Source organism: Coturnix japonica, chromosome 4 (assembly GCF_001577835.2).
Source record: "Coturnix japonica isolate 7356 chromosome 4, Coturnix japonica 2.1, whole genome shotgun sequence".
Taxonomy (NCBI): Eukaryota; Metazoa; Chordata; class Aves; order Galliformes; family Phasianidae; genus Coturnix; species Coturnix japonica.
The window spans coordinates 55,320,156-55,325,368 of record NC_029519.1 but is presented as its reverse complement, the minus strand read 5'-3'; the positions used below and the strand labels follow the sequence as shown (position 1 = coordinate 55,325,368).

General features: G+C 47.5%; 1 long non-coding RNA gene across 1 annotated transcript; it reads left to right on the top strand.

Moving 5' to 3' along the window:
- The first annotated feature begins 2,965 nt into the window (after positions 1–2,965).
- Positions 2,966–4,902, top strand: LOC107313681. Its single transcript, XR_001555131.2, has 3 exons — positions 2,966–3,477; positions 4,434–4,506; positions 4,679–4,902. It is a non-coding gene; the product is annotated as an uncharacterized LOC107313681 (long non-coding RNA).
- The last annotated feature ends 311 nt before the right edge of the window (positions 4,903–5,213 follow it).

The window sequence follows — 5,213 nt, the reverse complement described above, 5'->3', positions numbered from 1 at the left end:
GCACAGATTATTCTGGGTGAACTATCTAATGACACCTCGCTAATTAGTATAGGAAATCGGAAGCACAGAAATGTTTGTTAATATTAAACATGGTCTAATAGAACACATGCATCATTCTTACTATTGATTTTTCTGTTGTGTTACAGTGTCTTGTCAAAGAATATTTCCCTTCTTCCTATACCCTTATTATTTATGAATAAATCAGATTACCATCTCCTGAAAATCAATTTTATTTTAAACTATTCCTTGAAGTAAGGAAGACCTATTATTATTCCAGATCTTGAATGATGCAAAGATCATCCCAAAATACTAATGTGTAATATTACTTGAATTTTGACAGTGACATTACAGGTAGATCACAGAACACAGAACGTTAAGTATTTTACATTTATTTTCATAACACAGACCTTTCAAATTTAAATATTTCACTACTATCTTAACACTACTAGAGACTACAGTCCCTTCATATTTATATGATGCTGTATTTGCAGTACTTATTCTATATACTGCTTTCTATTCTTTCTCATCTTGCTATCATTCAGTAGCTCTGTTTGAGATCAGAGCATTTTATCTGAGTTACTAAATCTCCAATACACTCATGGCAACCTCAGTAAAACAAAATGGAAGGGAACTATTTAAAAAAGTAGTAATAATTCTTTGAGGTTTTTAAGGAACACTTCAGAAGAATTAAAAGAAAATAAGATGATTTTCAGATCATGTGGGGGTTTGTGAAACACGAATCAGAATTCAGCTCTTACAACAAAGTTAAAGTAGAGTAACTTTGCAAAGGCTTTGGACTGAAACCCAGAAACCATGTAAAAATATGACAGAGCTGAGACATAGCGAAGGAAAGAATAAATAAAAAAATAAATAAGCAGTTTCTCTTAAAGAACTATACAGAAGGACTATTACAGTGATGCCAGTACTGCCTTCACAAGCTCTGCTGATCAATGCAGAAAACCTTTCTCTGAATACTCCTGCAGCCAGTACACAGTCCTGCTTATCTCCATTTGTAGTAAGTACATTGTGAAAATATGCATACATCTAGTCTATCAGGGTACATTCATCACTGTTTCTGAAAGGGCAGGATGTTTACTAACCAGTCATTGCAGCTAAAGAAAAGAGGCCCATAAGCCAGCTTCATCAACGATATCAGAAAATTAAAATCTGTATTTCCCAAGAAGCTCAGAATGCAACCCTGCAGCTCTCATCTGTCTGATAGGTAGTAAAAGACCAGCTTCAGCAGCAAGTCTTCCTTCATTATCACAGCCATACAGGTCTGCACAGGGGAGTCTAAGGCTAAAAGATGTCCTTGTAAATGTCTTCAGTGCTTCAAGGAGTAGGGTTGCTCCTTCTCTGACTGTTTCACTCTCCCTAGAATCTAATCCTTTTAACAACTAAGCAACAAGAAGCTGTAACTTGAACTATAAAGATGAACTGAGATCTTGCTGAAAGGAAAGGGGTACGTAACACTTCATGCACTTGATTCCAGGTCTAGTAGGCATTAAACAAATATTCTTGTCGCCCTTTTCTCCTCACATCATGTAGTAATTTTCTGCAAACACATGTATATATTTACATGACCTAAGTGATGTTCTTGTTTGTCTAGATGTAGGAATGAATTACAGGTAATCAAATGTATTTCAGATTAAATTATGCAAACTATTACTATATATATGTATGTGTATCATATATATAAATAGACTGCAGTGAAAAAATTTTTCCTGATACAGACTGATACATAACCTGATACAGGTTAGCCAAACACTGAAGTCATGCTGTTCTCAAGAAAGCCAGTACGAGCATTTCTAAGGATAAAACACATTCCTTGCAGTCTAAATGACTACAGGGTTTAAGGTAAAAGACGCGTGTAATTCGTTCTCATTTTGGTTAACTACCTCCATCTAGTGACCAGAAATGGTATATGTATTAACACAATGACGATCCGTAATTCAATTGTTCACGTGGACAAAACTCAAAACTCTGTTCTTAGGATTTTTCAGACGGTGCAAGATAACAAGGAAACATATTTCCTCCCACACAAACAGAACAGAATATCTCCAGCTCTCTCCGAAAAATAGGAGTGTATTTGGACTTAAAGATAACACAAACACGCAGAGGCAATGCCCCTAACCTGCACCACTGCTGCCAACTGCATCTTTTGTGCTCACTAAAGCAGGATAATCTAAGCAGCTTCCTGCAGCATATTTGGCTGAACCACACTAGCTGTTGGTGGCATTACAGGATGTTTTTTTCAGAAGGGTTTTAGTCCTCTCAGTGTCATGGATGTTTCTTAAGATAATGTTAACAAGTTGCCTTCTAATAAGCAGAAGTCACATAAATACATCACCTAGACTGTAGCCTATTGTACCTCCAGCATATGGATATATTACACAGTTTTTTGCCAGTCTGGACCATACTGGCTGTATCATTTCCATGTTGGCTGATGGGATACATTTGCAAGGAGGATGAATAATGAAATCACAAGCTTTGCTTGACAGTTTCTGATTCACCTTTTTTCTGCTTGTAGGCAACATGTAATTAAACATATACTTTCTTGAAATGAATTTGCATTAATAGAAATAATACCACTGAGCCAATCATACTTCAAAATACAGATGAATAGAAGTAGATTGAACAGTGGCAAAGCGGAAAAAAAGAACCCAAAACTGATGGTGTGATAAGATGCCTTTGAATTGAAATCAGTGTCACTGCTTCAAGAAAGTAGAGGGACAATTCAGCCCTCAATAAACAGCAAGCCAGGAGATAACAAAGATTGAGAAAAGATGGGGTAGAAGGAGATGGGCTAGATTAATGAAGTGAGGGCAGCGTCTACAATACAACTTATTTAAGAGAAGTCATAAGTCCCGGGCAAACTGAAGTGTTGGATGCTCGTGCCATACACCACATCTACCACAGCTACTTCCCACAAGCACTGAAAACCTTTCTCCACAGTGGCCCATTTGCCTGGGTTACATATCAGGGACAGAGACATCTCTGTGGAGAATTCATTACAATGTATCTGTTTGTTTTCAGTTATGTTTGTGGAGGAACTCAAAATGTTTATGTGGCTGTTAAAAGAAACAAACACTGAAACTGAAGAGAGTCACACACGCAGCTGTGGCAGAGCAGCGGGGCTGGTGTGCCCAGCTGTGGGGCGGCTCTGCCGTGAGGGGACGGGCGGCAGCGCCTGCGAGGAGCCCGTGACCTTCAGGTGACCCCGGCCGTGCCCTCCAGGTGACCCCGGCCCGGCCGCCTCAGAGAGAAAGGGCGGGAACCATGAGGCGGGAAGCAAAAACGGCAACGGCGGGAAAAAGAAAGCGGCGTTCTGGGCTCCCATTGGCTGGCGGGCGTGAGGAGATAGCTATATAAGGCAATCGGACACCACAGGTGTTAGAATCAGCGTGTGAGGAGATTTCGCGTGCTTCGAGGGGAAGGCGGCAATCAGCATCCAAGGACTGAGGGGCGGCGGGACAGGTAGGGCTGCTCTGAGGCGGAGACCGGGTGGGCCCTGAGCTGGCTCCGATGAGGGGGGAGCGCCGGAGGCAGGAGCCGAACGGGCTCTGAGCGGAGCGAGTGGGAGGGGAAGGGACCGGGCCGAACCGGACGGGGAGGGGGGGCCGGCGAACCGAACCGGACGGGGGAGGGGGGGGGCCGGGCCGACAAATCCGACCGGACGGGGGAGGGGGCGCGGCTCCGAGCCGGGCCGTACCTGGACGGGAATAGCGGGGGGGAGCCCGGGCCGGGCCGAAACCGACCGGCGGGGGGGGGGCGGCCGAACGGAACCGAACCGGGGGGGGGGGCGGGCCCGAACAGAAACCGAACCGGGGGGGGGGGGGGGGGCGGGCCGGGCCGTAACGCCGAACCGGCCGGGGGGGGCCGGCAGTCGGCCGAACCGACCGGGCGTGGGGGGGGGGGGGGCCTTGAGGCCGAACCGAACCGAAAGCCGAATGCCGCCGGGGGGGGGGGGGCGGGGGGGGGGGGGGGGGGGGGCCGAACCGAAACCGAACACCGACCTGGGGGGGGGGGGGCCGGGCCGAACGAAACGGCGGGAGGGGTGGGGCGAGACTGGCCGGCCAAACGAGCCGAACCGAACGCTCGGGGGGGGGCAACGCCGGCCGAAACTCTGGCAGGGAGTGAGAGGAGGGCAATGCCAGAACTAAGCGTTGGGGGGGGAAGCGGACCGAATTGGGGCGAGCAAAACTGCAGAAGACGCAACGGGACAACGGCAAAACAGCAATTAATAAAACAAAAATATTTCACAACTGTTGTAATGATTTCTAGGAATTGTATCTCCCCTTATCTGAAAATGTGTGAAATGTAGAAGGCAACATTGTTGTAACAACTGTTACCACTTTTGAACATAAAGCAGCACCTGTGATCATTAAAAGTAAAGCAGTTGCAAATGTAACTGATACTTTTGGTGTGCCCAGCTCCTTTTGCCCAGTCTGCCCGCCTCTGTGACCCTCCGCAGCACCGGCTGGAGCTCCGCAGTGCATCAGCATGGTGAGTAGAGCTGCTTTCAGTGTTCTTTTCGTGGGATGAATTGGGGGTCGGGAGATGCAAGGTCTTCCGTGGCTGGGTGGCTGCGTGCTGAGCTCCCTTGGGATGCTGGGTTTGCTCTTTCCTTTGGTATGGGGCCGTATCTCAAGGTCTAATGGTGTCCTTCATTCTTCAGGAGCCACTGCAGAAGAAAGAAGCAGCAAGCGTGTGGAACCTGGAGGCAACAGCGAGCAAGAGGAGGAAACAGAAGCCTGAGGATGGGGGGGAAAGAGAGAGGCTCTCTGGGCAAAATCACCTCCCTGTTAGCAGGGGCATAGTCACATTTCAGTCGAGTGTTGCTGGCACCTTGGGTGACCAGACAGGTTTTGTGCTGGGCGACCTCCCTGTAAGCAGGGCTGTGGTCTTTGCTTAGTTGGCCTTTCTTTGCCTGTTGAAGCTTCCTGTTTGGCTGCCCGGGGAGTGTGGCCCCCCGTAAGGAGGGTGCGAGCCACCTCTCCACACCCGAGTGGGAAACGGAGCTAGCTGGACCCCAAGGCCACCCTGTAAACAGGGTAGGTGCCTTATCCCTGCCCCTTTTCTCCCAGCCCCTCGGCATTACAGCCTGATGGTGGCCTGCCAATTGAACAGCCCTGTACTCGGGGTATCTGTCACAGCCTCTTGGCTTTCCTGAGAAGCCCTTGGGCAGTGTGAAGGGCCTTCTGTGCTTCCGT